Source organism: Manacus candei, unplaced genomic scaffold (genome assembly GCF_025592945.1).
Source record: "Manacus candei isolate 608988 ecotype Guabito, Panama unplaced genomic scaffold, ASM2559294v1 h1tg000028l, whole genome shotgun sequence".
In the NCBI taxonomy this organism is placed as follows: domain Eukaryota; kingdom Metazoa; phylum Chordata; class Aves; order Passeriformes; family Pipridae; genus Manacus; species Manacus candei.
The window spans coordinates 29,596,104-29,615,070 of NW_026138076.1; the positions used below are offsets into that span (position 1 = coordinate 29,596,104).

The 18,967-nt window shown below is 39.6% G+C and overlaps 1 protein-coding gene across 8 annotated transcripts in view; it reads left to right on the forward strand.

Annotated features, from left to right (window-relative positions):
- The window catches only part of SLC20A2 (solute carrier family 20 member 2), a 57,222-nt gene that overhangs the window by 3,195 nt on the left and 35,060 nt on the right, over positions 1 to 18,967 (forward strand). For 4 of the 8 annotated variants that reach the window (XR_007904846.1, XM_051789646.1, XM_051789647.1 and 1 more), the window contains exon 1: positions 14,930 to 15,638. The exons of 1 other annotated variant lie outside the window; for it this stretch is intronic. The gene's annotated coding sequence lies outside the window, so the exon portion shown is untranslated. Of the gene's footprint in view, positions 1 to 14,929; positions 15,639 to 15,720; positions 15,805 to 18,967 lie in introns of those variants that run through there. 3 more of the 8 variants (XM_051789645.1, XM_051789644.1, XM_051789642.1) reach the window with 3 other exon arrangements.

The window sequence follows — 18,967 nt, forward strand, 5'->3', positions numbered from 1 at the left end:
AAAGGCTAAGGATTTTTTTCTGGCAAGAAGAATCCGACTTTCATAACTTTTTTCCCAGTTTTCTGGTTAAAAATGGCTGATGAAACTTCTCAGTGCTCAGTTGTATCTGTGAAATCTGTGTTTGCGTTGAAAAGACTAAGAACCTTTTTAAGAATGAAGGTGCTTTGCCTCATTTTTGCAAAGAATGTCTAAGCTTTGGGTGTTACTTTAATAAAAATAATTCCTGATCTTTTTGCGGAATATCTAAACTCTGGGCGTTACTGTAATAAAAATAACTTCAAACTCCAAGATTAACAAAACTGCTAAAAGGAGTTAGTTCTTAATAAGAAAAACAATAAACTGAATTTGGAATTTCTGAACCAAGCCCTCGAAGGCAATTCATGGCAAAACTCCAGAAAAAGAAAAAAAAAATCTCATTTTTGTAAAATAGCTATATATTTTCTTTCTTAGTTATATCTAGACACTGCTTTGAAAAGTGATTCTCTCCTTGCAGAGGCCTAGGAATGAGATTTTTTAGGAGAATTTGGTTTAATTTTAATCTAGCAGTAAAATGAATTAATCCTAAAAAGGAGCTGCTCAGATTTGGCATTTATTGAAATTGGAGACTGAGAAAATACTTTACATTAGCATATCTGAAGAAGAACTTAGATCCTTAGTCTGCGAAGGAGTAGCCCCCTTCAGTTTCTGCCAGGCTGTCAGACTTGCCGGAACTGGTTTTGGTCATCCATGATGTTTAAAAGGCACATGTGGGTCTATAGCTTGCTCTTGAGAAAGACCGTGGTTTTGATAAGATTATAGACATATTTGTCTTTTTTGTAATGGAGTAGAAGGAGTATTTTGAGAAGACTTGGCCAACAGGAGGGCTGTATTACTTTCCGAAGTATCCTCTGGGTCATATTGGAAACATAGTTTGTAACATGCTCTTGACTGACAGTGAAGAGTGTGAGGCATAAATTCCTGAGCAGGAAAGATGTACGTGGGTTGTGCAATGGGAGACTCCATGTGATGTCGTTATTTATGGTGCTTCTCTCAGATGTCTTTCTGGGACTCAAAACAGCTGCTGTGAACTTTACCCAGCACAGAGCACCAGGTGTGCTTGAACGACTTTTTTGCTGTTGCTTGGATCATGGTGTACACTCCGATTAGGCAATACAGAACCAACTGGGTGAATCCTTTTACTGATTGATGAAAAGCTTGCAGGAGAAAAAAACAAAGTAAGAATATAATCTTCTGTAGCTTTACTTGTTTGACATCAAGGAGTGATAGTTGAAGGCAGCCCATTTCTTTATGCTGTAATATGGAAGGAAGGGTGGACTGACAGAAGAGGAAGACTAGCTTTTTCTTTTCAGAGAGAAGATCTGAAGGATAGAGACAGAGGTGCAGGTTTTTCAGTCTTACCTTTTTTCTTCCTGACTCTTTTGTTAAATGGTAGCAACCATTGTTTGTAGGAACTTTTCCTTGCTTTGGTAAAGGGCTGTGGCTGGTCATGCATTTTGATACGTGGCAGTGCCATTGTTAAACATATCCAAATCTACAGTCAGATAAGGCTTGGGATAATTGATGTTTTTAGCTCAACTGAATAACTGAGTTCACATGATCTGTAAATGGCCAGTGGATTTTTTTCTTAGGCAAAGAATGTACTGCTTTTATTGCACATTTATTTTAGGCTAATTTTATCACAACAGATTGAAAATTCTAGCAACCAAAAATGCCTTAGTCGAGTCCGTTAAAAAAATTTTCTTACCCAGATTCTGTTTCTGTGTCCGACAAACAGAAAATATCACATATTTTTGACTTCATAGTCACTAACAACCCAAAAGCGGTGAAAGCATTGCACTCCATGCCTCCGAGATTACTTTTGCCACTGCTTATGGGAGAATTGTTCTGTATCATTACTGTCTTCTCTTTCAACCTCAGCACATTTTGAAATGCCAAAGGCAAACCACTTGATGGCTGATCAGAGGTCCCAGAGATGCTGGTATGGCAGTGTTCTGAAACTTGTGGCTTGGACCACTGTTTTAGCATTGCCTAAGAGCATTGTATAAGTACCCAGCTCAGGATTTTGTCTTTGCACACGTGAGACAGAAGAACAGGAAAGTGTTTATGGCCTCTTAGAAAGTGTCATCGCTCTGAAACAGGATTTCTAAGACTGCTGTAACTATTAAAAAGCATGGACAGGTCCGTGCCAATTTAACTGCCATTTTGAGACCTGTCATTTTATTGACTAATCAGTCTATGATACTCAAATAGAGAAAAAAGTTGCATGTGTTTGTATTACTTAATGAGGTAACTGTTGGCAAAGTGGTACCTATTACCAGTTCTGTTGGTGCTATTTTGATCATTAAAGAGCTTAATTTGTTTATGGACCATAAGCTGGAATAGATGTTTTCTCTTGTCCTCTTGCTTGCCTGAAGATCATTCTGAAGAGGGATGAAGTGGTGTGATTTTCATTTTGGTTGAGGCAAAGAAGTATTCTTTTGCCATAATTCACCAGTTCCAAGCCCATAATCACATTTGTGGTAAAACAGTGATGGCTGTGTGGTATTTCTCACAGATGCTGTTAAAACTCTCTCATCTCCTTGGGGGGCCATCTTCCCATGAGATACTAGCCTTTCTCACTTTCTCTCCTAAAGAGTTTGGGATTAAGAACCTGTGGCCTGGAGTCCAAAGTTTTAGCTCCAGGGACTGGGAGAAGAAAATGCAGCCCAAGTAATAACTGAAAGCAGGACTGTGTTTTGGGGAGATTGAGAGGATCCAGAACTTGAAGTTTGCTTTAAGAGTCTCCCTCTCTTGTCTGCTGCTTGCATACATTTTTTTTTTCGACCAAACTTTTGTTGAATGAAGGTGTGGCTTTATGCCTTGATGCATCTTGCAAATGTATGAGCAGAAACAGCAGTGATTAATCACACTGGAGCTTTAGTAAGTACTTGGCATAATAATCATGGTGAATATATCATGAGCTCATCCATAAGGAAAAAAGTAACAACATAGACTGAAGTTATTGCACAGGGGAACCTGCAGCCCACAGAACATCAGCCCAACAGCAAATTGGTGTCGCATGGTTGGACCATGTTGTTCTTTATTCAGGCATGGAGATGAGAGGGCAGTTCTTTGCTCAGAGGGAGAGAGGTTCCTGTACAGACCTGGAAAAGACAAGAAGCGTGGTATGCTTCTTATCTGTTTTTTCGTAACTAAATTTATGAGAGTCTTGGGCAGGGTTCGAAGAGCACAACATAGGGCAAAGCAGTTTGCTTGTAAGGGTGGCAGCTCTGGAGTGGAAAACACGAGAAGAGTGAGCTTGCAAGATCTAGAAGAGGGTAGGACCTGCTGAAATCCTGATGAAACTGCCAACTTTCCTGCAGATCCCAGAAATTTAGGTTAAAGAAATGTTGCTAGATATGTGATAGAGGTTGCTCAGTTGTTGCCTTAAAGGCCCTCAGATTATGCTCCTGCTCTGTAACAAAGCATATAGCATAGTCTTGGAAGTTTATGGTGCAAGCCAGACTGGAGCTCTTGGAAGGGCAACAGGGGCGGTTAATAGCTGTGCTATTTCCAATAGTGCAAGAACAAAGGGATATTTAAGAGAAATTGAAAATCAGTACATTTGAAACTGGGCATAATTACACCACACAATATTACCGAGGGCAAAAGTTTAGTTCGGTTCCAAGCAGACCTGGGCATTTATATATATTAAAGACAATGTCCAGAGTTGCAGTAAATAGGATTAAAAATAAATTAAGCATATAAACCTTCATGCTAATTGATGAGGTCAGGAAGGAATTTCCCTTTTGGGTGAATTACATCATCGTTCACTACCTGAGCTGTTCTACCTTTTGAAGCATCTGGTCCTGATCACAGGAGGCAGGATTCTCAAACAGATGGACCAGCAATCTGACCTGTTGTGGCAGTGCTTAGCTTATCCTGCCTGGGTAGGATCTTGTGAAAAGGGTTGGAGAAGCATATAGTTTTTTAGGGTTTTCTGAGACCACCTGTGCTGCAATATGTCTACTTTTCCAGTTTCTCACTAGTGAAACAGGTCAACTGTTGTCCAAGTTGTCCTGAGAAGTGCCTGCTGACATGTCCCACTTAGAGATGGAAGATGTAATGGGCACATAAGGCATTGCGGTGTCGCTCCATAGATTCAAAAGTAGTTCTGTGAGTAGCTGCACTAGTGAAGATGAGACTTCCCTGTAGGTTTCTTGGTTTTGGTGGCACTGTGGTGCCTTAAACATCTTTCCTTCTTTTTTTCCTTCCAGTATACAGCAGTACTGTTAGCATCCCTGATTTCCCAACAGTACACAGTGCCTGAGCAGCTTCTCGCTGCCTTATAGTTCTTGGGTATATTTAGTCAAAACATGATGTTTTGACTAAAACATGATGTTTTGACATGTCTCCATGTCATGGAGACATGATTTAGTCTCCATGATGTTTGTGAACCAGACATGTTGCTCAGGGGCTACCTTGGTTACTTATTTTGCAAGTCTGTTGTAGGAATTGAGTACCTGTGAATTTCTGTCCTTTTGCATGAGATTAGGTTGAATTTGGCCTTAAAAATTACATTTTTGTGTATGGGACAGTCATTGTGGTTATATAAACAGTATTTCCTTGGGAAACAAAGAACAATTTCAGTCTTGCGAGCAACTTGCCATAGAATATTTTTTCTCTCAATGCAATTAGGTGCATGAACAGTTACGCCAAATAATTGAGGCATGTGTGCCTTTAAAACATGCACTGTTTAATCTCTTAAGACTTTCCCCAAGGTATAAGGGGAAGGCTTCCTTGCCAAAATACTATAATCGAGTTAACATTCTGGGAGGTGTCTGTGTTTTGTTACTGAGCTACAAAGCTTCAGTTTCTGTTACTGAGCTTCTGCTGGTGTTGGCTGCTAGGAAGATCAAAGTTAGAAATACCAGCCTGACAGTAAATTGTCTCTTCAAAAGAAAACTGAAAATTCCTTGGTTGTTTCAGGTGGCAGTCAGCATCAGATCTTTTTGACAATTATTAATCTTTTTCTGCGGTTCTCTTTCTGCATGCAACAGTGAACAGACTGCATGCCTTGTAATCTGTATGGTGTGTGTGCTGACTGTAGACATCTGATTAATGAGTGAGGATGTAAATAATAAATTGAATTACTTATCCTCAGTTAATTTCTACTACTCTGAGAGAATATGGAGTTATGATGACTATGGAACAGTAAAATTCTGGTTTCTGTTACTTGTATACAGTGATCATCATGATAAAAGATTAAGAATCACTGTGGTATAAAATAATTGGATGGTATATGGACATGTTCTGGGTGTCCTGACAGCAAGACAAGTGTGGCTGCCTCAGCTTTTGTGCTTTTGGAAGCTTGTAAACTCTTGAAATCTGTGGTAGTTTCCTTTCCTGAGTAGGCAGTAGCGTGTCTCAATTGCAGGCATGATCACCGAGGTACAAGCTTTCGGGACTATTTGCCTTCTAAGCACTTTTGTGGGTAAGGATTCAAGAGTTCAGAATTGAGAGAGTATGTATTTTTCTTTGACATGTAATACCAGCATAGCAAATACATTTCTGTCCAGTTACTTAAAAGCTATTGTTTCTGCAATACCCAGAGCACTGTGAAAGGGTTTCTTGCTTTGACTGTCCAAGGCTCAGCTATCTTCTTGATTGCAATGTGCAAGAACCAAAGCCAAGACTTTTTGTACTCCGATGGGACTCTGTCCCTACAGCTGTCCCTCTTTTCTAGTGTAAGAGAGCCAAAATGACCCGTTGTTTCACAGGGAGGAGTTGGTGAAGGACTACACTGTTTTTCTGATTCACTGTCTTTCTGACTCACAGTCTTTGGAGCATGCTGTTGTCAAGTGCTTTTGCAGAAGAAAGGAGGATTTTAGATGGGAGGTGGAATTCTGAGAAGTTTAGATGGTAGCTGATAAGATGTAGGGTCTGCACTGCTTCTCCTACCAAGATGTTTTGATGCTAATGTTTATTTAAAGATGGCCTTAACCCTAAAAGGGAGAGATAAAATTGCTTTCATGCTTCTGTTTCACAGAGAGCTGGCTGGCAGAATAGTTTTGGTGCCTGTTTATCTGTCCTAAAGGCTGCAGAAATAATTTCTCCTGCACCCCCCCATTCAACATTCAGGCAAAACTGTAAGGCAGGCAAATGGTTTAGGCTGCTTATTTGGACGCAAGATGGCTGTGTCTCCATTTTGCAGATGAGTCATTCCTCTGCCTTTTTGTTGTTAGACTCTAAACAGTGCTGCTCTTGGCTTTGGGCCTGTTTGATCCCAAGTTTTGGGTGGCAGAAACAGGTAGGCAAGTGCCCTCCACTGCAGTCCCAAATTTTATGACATGTTGAAAATACCTTTGACCTTCGTCACCTTGTTAAGCTGCTGTAACGCCGAGAAGGCATCTCCTGTGGTACCTGATAAGTGTGTAAAAATGCAAACATACTATGGAGGTTGTGTGGATGAAGGGGCAATGGGAAAAGTGGAGAAGAGACTTACTTACATGTTTGTTTTTCATCTCAGATGTGGGCTAGAGCTCTACTTACTTGGACAAATGGGTCCTGGGTAAAGATAACTGGCATTGTTTTCAGTGGTGGGTAAGTCAGCAGATGGGTCAGCAGTTTCTTTTAGTTGAGCTGCCTGCCGCAGACTAGTTCTGCAAGCTTGGCACCTGATAGTATTTTCCACAGTATGTAAGGCTAGTTGGTACAGGATTTCTCCTGCTCATCATGTCAGAATTAGAGGTACAGATTGGGAAGTTCCATTGGTTACCCCAATTTTGGCATGCAATGTTTTGCCAAGCTAGGTTTGTAAACTTTGCACTTGTGAAAGGAACTCTGATTTCCTAAAAGGAACTTGAATGAAAGTTGGGATTTTATTAAAGACACAGAGGCATATTATTATTCATCTTTCATTGCTTCATCCCTGTGATGTTTCCTGTTTTGCTTCTTGAGATACAGGTGTCATGATGAGGAGCTTCTCAGAAACAGAAGTGGATGATGAGTGGAGATGAAGAAATCATACATTTAAGAAGTTGGCTCAAGTTTCCGTTACAGGCATGGAAAGTTTCTGAGACCAAGCCATGCGAGAAGAACATGAGTAAAGAAGAGGGAGATGTAGACCCAGACTTTCTAGAAGGGATTGCAGGATTTGAGAGGACGCTGCACAGACGTCACGTAGTTTTCTGGTTTATTCATTTGCCTGCGCCCCTGGATTGTAATACTTTGTTTGCATGTCTCTTTCGAAGTTGAAAAATTCCCTCCCATCTGTGTCTTTAATATAATCATGACTTCAAGCTTGTTTTAGGAAGAGCAGAACATCACTGTAGCTTTTATTTGTGGATTAGATAGCTGCTGCTTTGTATTTGAAATCAGTTTTGGTTTTTTTGTAGAAACATACATTGAATATGGAAAAGATCAGACCATGGCCATGACCATTACGATATAGGAAGTCAGGGGTTTTGCTTGCATTTGATAAACAGCCTTTGCATAAAAGGTGTGACAGGTGCATAGGTAAAAGAAAAAAAAGACAGTGCTAGCCCTCTACTTTGAATAACCTTATAATGTATTGTTCTTACGCTGTCCTTAGACAGATGTCAGAATCAAATATTAATCAGTTCAATCTTTTTTATTTGACTGTTGATCATAAAAGTGTTTTAGACAGATTTCTTGTCAGGGCTGTGGGGTTTTAAGTGCATATTACATAGTATATATAGAGAGAGAGTTAGGGGAGAGTTTTTTGGAGAGGTAGTTTTTTAAACATCTTGGCTGTTATGTGAAGTATCTCCAAGGACATACTATCCATGCAGTCCAACAACTTAACGGTGCTGTGAACGGACTTAATTGTAGTAATTCAAAAATTTAAATTTATGCATATTTTCCTTTATTGAACAGTATTGCTCATAGAGACAAAGAACAGCTTTATTTTTCTTACAAACGCCTATCTGGTGTTTTATCCTTAAAAAAAGCTTTGGTTATTTTTGTATACTGACTGAATATTTGGCCTCTAATAGTATATAATTAGATGGAAGAGTAAAAGCAGTTGTTAAAGAACTGTTTTTCTAATGAAAATAGTTTGAAATCATATAATTTTAGTTTCTTCTGAATAGATGTGACTAGTGTGTTGGAAATAATTTTATAGTGGATATAAAGGGAACAACTGAGAGACAGTGGCTGAGAATGTGTCCAGCTATTTTTGTAGCTAACAGTTACATTTTTTCAGTCTTTTTACTTATATATTTCCATATAGTTAAACGGCTAAATCACAGTGGGATACAAAAACTATTTGCACATAGTAATATTTATATTTTAAAATAAGTTTTATTTACCAATTTATAAGTAAATTGCAATGCCTGTGAGAAAATCCTAGCCTATATTATTACTTTGATAGAAAATTGAATATGGGATAGTATTGTCTGTATCATATAAAAATGTTTTTATGGATTTTTAGCTGCTGAAACTGAAATCAATAAACTTTAGCTACTGTTGTTGACTGGAACAAGTAAATCTGCACATTTCTGTTTTCTTCGTGTTACCTCTGCTTCTATGTTCACTTAGTGTTTCTTCCAGCATTACTCCTTTCATGGTATTTGCCTGTAAGGCACACTGAGTGTGGGGTTTTGCATGTTCTTGTGGAAGACTTTCTTCACGGAGAACTGTGCCTCTGAGTTTGTGCAATTACTCTATTTTCTGAATAAACCCTCGAGAATCTCAGTCAAAGTAGAATCCCAGGATTAGAGTAGCCAGTGGATCAGTTTGTAATTTTTTTCATATTTTAAATAGATTTGTCAGTAACTGATGATTGTGCTTAAATTAGATACAGAATAGTCTTCTGCACCCCTGAATTTCACATTAGGTTAACATGCCAGTGTATCCCAGAATAGATGTACATTAGTGAACAATATGGTCCATGTTCTGCATTACTGTAGAGAACAGAAAATACTTTTTGCTTGGTTGAGAAATTTTTAAAATTGGAAAGGATTATTCTTCTTTTAAAAATATAGTACTTCAGATTTGAAAGAAATAAGCTTGTAATATAGCCCAAATTTATTGTAATCTGTTTAGTTATTTGTATTAAATGAAGCGATTAAAAGGTGTTCATGTCTGCTGAAGTTTTAAAGAAAAAATCAAATTGTGGGAGATAACTGGTTAAACACTTGAAGACAGTGTTGATTGAAATATTAAGCCCATTTGGGGAGTAATGTATTCCACTGTTTCAAGGCAACTGTTTTCCTCACATAATTTTATTAATTTGATTTAATTAAATATATGCTTAATTCAAGGCTGAAGAACTGACTGATAGTTGAAGAAATGGCATAATTAATCTTCCCTATTTTAATTTATGTGTAGAAGAGATGGAAGAAAAAACAACTTCTGTGACTTCAGAAGGTCTTGGTGACCAGAAACAACCAGTTGTTTATTAATTATAGACTCCTTGATTACTTCTTTAAAAGAAAAAATATTTTCTATACTTTTTTCCTGAGTATTCAGTGTTCTTTATTTACATGATGATCCATTTGCTCATTTTTTTATGGATAACAGTGAGTAAATTTTCCTTATTAGTATGACAGAGGTAGACCTTAGTGCCTTCCAGGTCTTGCAAGAAGTATGCTCTGCATGTGTTTCCATATTCCAGAGCACTCTCAGATAGTTGTCATGTGTGGCTACCGTAGAAGACTTAATTTTTTTTAGTGTTATTTTCTCTTTTTTTGCTTGATTTTTTTTTTGATACTTGCAGAATTTGCACTCTTCCTTGAAGTGGTGTGGTTCTTCTCTCTCTCAGTGCTGATATGGAGTGGAGACATCTGCGTCAGTGCTGTGCCATTCCCATTGTTGGGTTGGCCATTTTCTACAAGGGAAATGTGTAGGTTCAGAGAAGTCCCAGTTCAAGCTGTGGTGGGCATAGCAGGGTCCTGGCATGACTAGCTCTGATTCTAACACCAGAAGGCAGGGAAGAGGGGAGGGTTCCTCACGGAATCCCCTTTGCTATTCCTGACCTCTCGGCAGCATCCATTCTATCTTTTCTCCACTGAGCAACCATCGAGCTGCTGTGACGCGTCAGGATCATCATCACGGCTTAGCTATAAACATGCTTTTCAGAGGATGAGGCACATTGGGCACTGGCGCTGTTTGCTGTACCACGTACTCAAATATATCCTGCTTCCCTTCTCTGTAGGCTCTTTGTCAAGCAGAGGACTTCTATCTGTTTCAGCTCTTTCTGCAGATAAATATGGTGGTCAGTCCTGTTATCCTGCCCATACCTTTAGGAAGACTCTTTGTGCTCCGCCTGGACATCAGCATTGGACCACTGGGTTTCCTCCCCGGCTAGGAAAAGCCCAGATAAAACATAGAGCCATCTCTCCATAAGCGATAAAACCTAACTTCCCTTGACCTGCTTCACAAGACCACATACCCTTCATAAGTCCTCTTGGATGTGTTTGCTAAGCCAAATACCCAACTACGGGACGTTCTTTGGCATGCTGCATTGACAGTGATTTAATGCCAAGCCGTTGTGACAAGTCTGTTGGCCACTTGTTTGCTTCAGTAGTATCATAAGCCTACAGTGAAGCAACTGGCACGTTAATGCTGCCTTGTGGGTGGAACTCAAGGTTTTTGCTTCGCCATCATGCTCCTCATGTCTGTAGCAGCAAAGGCTCCAGGAGATAGGTGTGGACTATTACATGAACTCAGAAGAACAGAGATCAGCAGCTATTGGACTTTGTGGGGGAAACAGGCCTAGTAGTTGGCAGATGCCATTCTTTGCATGGTCTCCAGGCAGCATTACCAGCCTCTTAGTGTAATATTTGGCTCCTGTTCCTGTGAAATGAAGCCAAGGTCACAGATTTCATTGCTGTTTCCCCTTTCATATCTTTATTACTGCAATCCTCATATGAAAGAAAATACACTGCATTGCCACAGTGTGTTGGCCTCATCTGCTTCCACTTACTCCCATACCCCTGGTTGACACCTCTGAGTGTCATTGTCCCTCCTTTCTTTGGCTATACTCCTGGTCCTTCTTTTGACATTCAGCTAGCTCATTTCAGCAGTGCTTGGTCTTCTGTCCTGCTGGTCACACTGATTTTGAAGTTTGTCAGTGAGAGCCAGCCGGTGTGGTTTGGCATGTTGGTAGCTACTCGCTCACTCCAGCTCTGTTCGAAGAGAGGGGGTTGCTGGACCCAGGGGAGCTCCAGCCATCTCTCTGGCTCAAACAGAAGACTCCACAGTGGTTATGCTCTGAAACCCAAACTGAAATGGAAATGGTAGGCAGTCTGAAGCTGGAGGTGTCAGGTTTCCTTTATTTGAAAAATTTGCATTGTTGACTTTTGGCAACCACGCTCTGGCTTTTTACCAAGGGCATCTCTGCATAAGCCTCTGAATTTGCAAAATGCATATTTTTGGATTGCCACAGGAGTGTTTCATGGGCAGTTGTCAGCAGTAGCCAGGGCTTTTAGAATACTGTGCCCATGCTGATTGTTTTCCTTGGTTAGGGCACTGGGGAGGGGAAGTGACGGATTAAGTCCAGGGTGGCTCAGAGCAGCAGTACACCCCTTTCCTTGGACTTAGTATGGACACAGGTACACTCAGTCTCCGGTCAATCAGCCAGAGTCACAGGTGATACAGGTCCAGTTCCCTGAATTAGCTGGAGCACTGCTTGAATCAGTGTTGGCCAAAGCCTTGTCCTTCAGAATTGGTTTGCTGCCTTCAGACTCCTGACTTGCCAAGGGCTTGTGCTGTGGCAGGGATTGGAGTCAGCATGGCTCTCCCAGGCCACATAAGACCCAGGGCCTGTGTCATCTGTTGTGCCAGCCTTGGCGCCCAGCAATTCCAGTTGTGGGTTTCTGCCTTTCATTTTCCCAGGGCTTACTCACTCAATAGAGAAGTGTGATCTCAAGCAGTCACATGCTGTAACATGGCAACTCTCCCTGCATGCCTGTGCAAGCACAGCTAATTCACCTCAACCATTGGAAGTCTCCTAGTTGGGGTGTTGTCTTTGAGAGCCCACAGGCTTGCTGGAAAAAAAAAACAACATATGGATGACAGGGTGACAGTTCAGAGCCATCAAGAAAGCGCATCCAAGTGATTTGATTCCTCAGAGCAGAGGAGTTGCTCCATCCCTGAATGCTAAATGACTTTTAAATTTTTATGTCTACCACATTAAACTTTCCAGACAGTCTCTGGGATGGTTTTTCTTGCAGTGAAGTGCAGATGCATCCGCTTTGGAGATTATCCTGATAGAACATGTTGGACCTTGCTACCCAATATGCAGAAGCAAAAGTACTTTTATTGGTTGGAGCTGGCTCTTTACAATTTGAACTGTGTTTGCAGCTCTCTGCAGAGCAGATACTCAGAGTTTTGTTGTCATTTGTCAGGCATCATGGAGTTACCAAAGCACCCCGAAGAGCTGCTGTGTTTGTTAGAGCTGTGTTAAATCTGTTAGACTCAAGGACCTCAGGGCTAATTTCCAGGTAATGATTGGCATGTGGTGTCCTGCTTCAAGCCCCCTGTGGTGGAGGTGTTCACAGGGGCCTTCAATGCCAGAAAGAAGAGGGTATTGCAAGAGCTGGATTTCTTCAAGATGCTGTGTGATACCTGTGTAGCCATCTGCTACCGATTTTCATTCCTCCTCATTAATTTTGTTGTCTTTGTTTGTAGATTGAGGGGAAATAAGGGTTCCCAGGCAGGGTTAGGGTCCCCAGTTCCAACTGCTTATGGCTCCCAATTTTAAAGTACCAGCAGGTATATGAAAGCCCAAAAGCTCATGTGGCTGGTCAGTAACCTTATTTAAGCTGGCACAATGTAACTGGAACAACATCCTGAACCTTTTGGATGTTTTTATCGTATTTCTGTTTCTGACTGAGTGCAATTTACAGGCATTCAGGTTCCAATTCTAACAGGTTTTTATGTTAGAAAATTATACTCATCCCCCATTATCTTCTACTCAAAATGTGTGTACTTCAAAATACATATAATCGCTTAAATATGTTGCCTCTGACCTGAATGGCAAAAAAGGCCAGTTACATTCGATATAAAAGTTACATTAAGTTACAAATTCATTTTGTTTTAGTGGTCACTGGGAAATGAGAACCTGGGCATCTTTCAGAAAATAGCTGATGCAGAAATACAAAACCAAGGGTGTTTAAAATTAATTATTTAAATTGGCATGTCCTATTACATTATTTAAGCCAGAATATAAGTCTGCCTAGCACGGTTTTGTTGAATCAAACAGGGTTCTATCAACTGTGGATTTACCAGAATAAATGACAATTAAAACCAAATTATGGTATCTGATTGAGATTGTAATATATGATATTTGTCATTTCTACAGATACTTGATTTGATGGGAACCAAACTGGTGCTTCCATTGCCAAAACCCAATCCTTGCAATTTATTTTGTGGTCTTATAAATTTTCCTTTGCTTGCTTCTTTAGTGGTATCCCAAATTATAACTCTTTTTAATGGTCAGCCTATCTTGGCTTGAATTTTCCCATGCCTGAAGTCCGCAATGCTGATTTAGCAGAACAAAAACTTTGAAGATATTTCCTTTTCTTTGTGCTGTTTATTATATCTTTTGCTTTGCGTGTAGACTGAGCTCTGAAGCTTAGGTCAACAAGAAACCACTGTTGTGGCCAGGCTGGCTCTTGGGAAGTGGCACTCAAATAGTTCCAGTTTGTAGTTCTCCTGCGTCTGAGATGATTCCCACAGGTCAGGCTGGCAGCTTCTGGGGTTTGAAATCGATATAGATACCTCTCAAATAACATATCCTCTCAACTGTCTCTTCACCTACATCTGCACGCTGGTAGTGGTTACGCTAAGCTGGGTTAATGGTTCTTTAAGGAGAACTAGGATGGATTTAGTGCTTATTTGGACTGTTTGGATTTGAGACAGACATCAACAACTTGTCAGCTGTAACAAGAACATGAAATAATATTTTGAAATTTTTTTTTTTTTGCTTTATAAAGTTAAATCAGGTCTCTGAGAAGTTTTTGAGTTTGTTTATTCACTTCCTTAAAACTTTGAAATCCAGATCTATAAATACAGTCTGACTTAATGTTTACAATTATTATCACTCTCACTTGAATTGATTGATGCTACTTGTTAAAAAATAGAAAAGGAAAAAAAAGGTATTAAGATATGTTTAGATGTGCAGGAAAAGATTAATGTTCTTGTTGTTCAAATATGTTGCTTTTGTCCATAAGGGAAGGCCAATGTGAAAGTATGAACCTCTTACTTTTCTAAAACTAGGAGGCCTGTTTGCCAGCTATTACAGAAGTAAAAGGAAAGATATTGCAACCAGACTTGAGATGTAGTTTTCCCCAAAAGTAGCAGCTATATTGCAGACTTAATAATAGCTGGGTATCGACCTTAAATAAAGAGTCGGCATTTCTTAAAAATAATCATGGCCTGATACTTATAATTCTTTTTTTTTTGGGGGGGGGGGGGGATTTTAACGTTATTTCTGCATTGCAGATTTCTAGCTGGAGTTTTGCCCTAATTCTTTTTAGAAGGTGATGTAGGCTTGCTAATCCATGTGAGTTTTCAAGAAGTGTAAACCACTTTACAGTTTTACCAAATTATCCCTGCAGATCTGCAGTTGAATTTAAACAAATCAAAAAACTTTTGACTTCTTGTTAAGAAATATCCTTTATTCAAACTTGAAAAAATAAGTGGGAAAAGGACTATGTTTCCAAGTCTGTGTTTACAAATCTAAATAGATGATTTGATTTTTCTCAAATGGCCAGGATGCAGAAAATTTAGAAATTTAGTTTAATTATGTTGGAATATCATTCCGTGGCTTTGGGTGACTCAGAATGGAGTAAAACCTAGCAGATAAATTTAAAACATCATTTATTTATAAACTAGAAATGTGTCCAAATAAATTTTTTTCTGTCAGATATTTAACAGTGACAATGCAGTTTTGATTTACATTCCTTTTTGCTGAATATGGTAGCTTAACTGCATTATATAGTCTTGAAGCAAATGTTTTATATAAAGCTAAACTGGGTGGTTTTAGGCAAAGATTAGTTTTGCCTTGACTTACATGCAGAAATGTTTCCCACTTAAAGGAAAGTGGTTGAAGGAATCTGGATTGGGTAATTTAGGCTGAACTGTTGAAAGTGAAGTTGCTTGCTTAGGCATTGATCCAGTCAAAACTCGTGCACATCTTTAACTTTCTGCAGTCTGCATAGCCTGTGAGACCTCTACTGACATGGATAAAGTAGCAAACATGCAACATCATTCCCAAATTGGACGTATGTATCCTACCCTCACATGTGCTTGAATTAAAAGTGCATTTAAGTGTGCTTGCAAATAGAAGATCTGTGACTCCTCAGAGAGTACCTGATCTCACCAGAATGCTAAGCTGATGGTCAAAAATGAGATTTCCTTTCTTGTCTATGCTTATGCTTGGGGGGGGCAAAAAAAAAAGGAACGTTTTGTTGCTTTTAACATGAGCTTCATTGGATTGGTTTGTCTCACTAGTGCAGTCGTGACGCAGTGTTGTGTTTTATCAGTGCCCACCCCCAGCAGAATTCTTTGCTTAAGAGGAGGCAGATTTTCACCTACTGAATAAGACTCTGGACTCGCATTGATGCTTCTCGGTGTTGTCTTGTGTACTCTCCTGTGCCGGAGTGAATTTTATGCCCGGACTGCCTGGTGTAAGTTATAGCCCTCTTTCTACCCTCTGGAAATTTGCATGTTCAGATGTGACTGTGCTGAATGATAGGATGTCTATTTTAGACTTCAACCTGTATTTACAATCAGGAGGGAAGGTTGCTGAAAGAACTTGGCTCCTTTTCTTTTGAAACAGCTTTTAAATACTGGGTGAGTTTTAAAGATTTCTCTGCATGGTTTTCTTTTGTAAAACATGTTTTTTGTAACCATGAACTCTTGTTTTCTCTGAATGAATCTTGAAAATCTGTACTGTCGAATCATATAAACTACTTGCTTATAAGAAAGACTTCATTCAGTTACTGAAGGATCAAATTGTGCTTTAATTAGAGAAAAAATATTTATCTGCAAATGCACAGTAACTTGTTGATACTTTACCTATCTTACTTGTCTGTAGAACTGCTCTTTAGTGTCTGCTGTCTTGTCTTTTTAGTGAATGTTTTCAGCAACAAATCTCATACTAAATATTTTATATGCATTTTTGACCTTTCAGTGGTGGGAACAAAGGTTGATAGGGACTAAGAAAAGAAAGCATCCTCTGAAAGTTTTGGGAACTGACAGTGACAGTCCTTCTACAATGTTAAAGTGGATGTGAATCCTTGGAAAGCTATCAACTTCAGTCTTGTTTCCATATCAAGTAGTAGTGTGAAGTATGCTTAAACACATTGTGAATGTGTTAAAATAGGAACTGATTGATACAAAACCTGCTTCTGCAGATATGATAATTAATTTTTTTAATAGTAAGTCGAGAGTGCTTTTTGTGTACTGAAGCATTAAACTTGCATAATGCTTGGCCTTGTGCCAAGTCTGTGCATGTAATTTAGAGCCATATAGGGATGTTCTTAGTCTTGAACCACTTGAATTAATACCACCTTTCTTATCATGAATGTAGCATTGGTAATTTAAAGTAAGTAATTTGTGAGCCTTGTGGCCCGAGCATGAACTGGAAATGATAAAGACTATTGATATGAACAATGTTAGTAGCTTTGGTTATAAATCATGTTTGGTTTCTAAGCAGTGCTGTGTTTAGTACCAATAGACTGGAATGCTAGATCTGGTCTGAGTTTATATATAGCCTGACAGATCGGTTTTACATAAAGAACAACATACAGAAATGAGAGAGGTATGGACTAACCTCCTAGAAGCTGCTGTCTGGTAAGCATTTTAGACAGACTTTTCAGCCACGGGTAACTGGAAGTGAACCTGCCTGTCAGTATAAATTCAGTGCCACTGTTGATCATGAAACGTCTGCTGTGTTGAACACGACAGGGGAAAAGAAATTATCCTCCCTTGTCTGCCTTGCCATAATGCAAAGTGGAGTAGTTGTAAGAGTTATCTTGAGAAATGCTGCACTAGCTGCTGTCTTTTGATTTTTCCTTATACTTGGACAACAACAAATCAGTCAAGAGTGAGACCTTGCAGAATCTCTGTCCTGTCCAGAGCAGAGGAAAATTTTCAGCTGCAGCGTGGGGCAACTTCTGAGAGTAGAAGAGCTGCATACAGCATGATTTATATATGGTGTGAGCTGCATACCTTTCAATGTTTCACAAGTGCAGTAGGTTTCTTCCCCAATTTTCTGCAAAGAGAAGATTAAAAGATATTTATGGGATCTCTGTTTGTTTCCTTTATGTCATACAGTTGGATTGCTGGTGGGTAACGCACTCTGATTGCTTCCCAAGACTTTGAACTTAGTCCAGAGCTTTTATTTATCCATTCATCCCTGCTGTTGGATACTTCTGCATTCTCTTTAGCAGCAATTTGTTTAGTAGACTGCCTCCCTCCCAAAAAAAAACCCCTGTCATCTTTGGTTTGCAAATTTAGTATTACTTTTTTCACTAAAATCTTGTCTAGACTCAGAAGTGTACCATGAATAGCTTCCAGAACAGCTGTCTTAGTAAATGTCCATCTATAAACCTGTCCTAAAATGATCTTGTGATTACCATGAGATCCTAACTTTTTCCTGAGGATTCACTTGTCATTGTGCATGAATCAAGGTGCTTCGTTACCTAGGTTTTTTTCTCATCTCTCCCTTAGGGAAGAAATAGCATTCTGTGTTGACAGAGTTATAACAAGCTGTTTAGTTAGCAACAAAATACAGTCCGAGGGGGGTGTCTGGATCATCTGCCAGCAAGGCAGAGGGACGTGCTTAGCATTTCCAAAATTCAAATTTTTCTCACTGAGATGCAAGTTCTGTAAGTTTCTAAGTCCTCTTAAAAAGCTTTCACTCAGACCTCCTAAGTATGGTACACTGATTATGGATCATAAGAAAACTCTATTAGCTAGAAGTCTTGCATTAATGCAGAATTAGCTTCTTACAACTTGAAATGTCATCTTCCTTCACATTTCCCTTCCTTCTAATAGCCATCAGAGATGCACGCTCCAGCCTCAGATCCTGCAGCTCTCCAGTCCTAACACAGTTCCTCTGCCCTGCTAATGCCCAAGTGTGAATTTGCAGCACAGCCACTGCAGAACAGGCTAGGCTGGATCTGGAAGAGTTATCCAAAGCCTAAATAGGAAAACAAACTTTTCCACCCGGAGTCTGCTGCTGTAGCATAGTGCACCTGACTGCAGAGGGGGTATTGGTCCCACAGATAAACAGAAGGGTTTCCCATCATCTAGCGGGTCAGGTTGAATTGCATTTGCGCTACATAAGGGCACATCGATGAAATATAAATGAGCACAGGAGGGAAAGAGGCTAATGACTTCCAGGTGTCACACATAGAACAGATCATCTGCCATTCCCTACTGCATGGTGATTTTTCCATCCCAGTTTCTTTTTCATCCCAATAACAACATGAAATACCACAGGCTCTTCGGTTAGATTAGGTGATGAGGGGCATAGCTCAGCGTGTCTGAGCATGCCAGATGTATTTTGAGCTTTAGAAAGAAGCATGGTACAAGATTTAGTCTGTATTTAGTTACTGGCCTACTTTGCAGGATATTTTGCATTTCTGAAAACTTTCTCAGAGATGTGCCTTTTTTTCGTTCTGTTTCTTTCTTTATAAGCATTTAAAATCTCTTACCGTTTTTTAAGTTTGAAAGTAGTAACACCTAGCCATTCAAAGGCAGCCCGCATATTAGTTTATAAATGTGTGTTTATTCCTCTTTTCCTTTTGATTTTCATCTCCTTAAAAACAAGACTTGTCTGTTGCTGTGCTCTGTTCCTTGTATCAATGCCATGGACATCAAGTTGAGCCTCCCAAGTTTTGGAGGAAGCTCTGTTTTGAACCATCACCTTGATAAAATGACAGGAGAGGTGACTTCTTACTTAAGACATCCTTTTCTCTCGAGGCCATATATCCCATGTTGCAGGGAG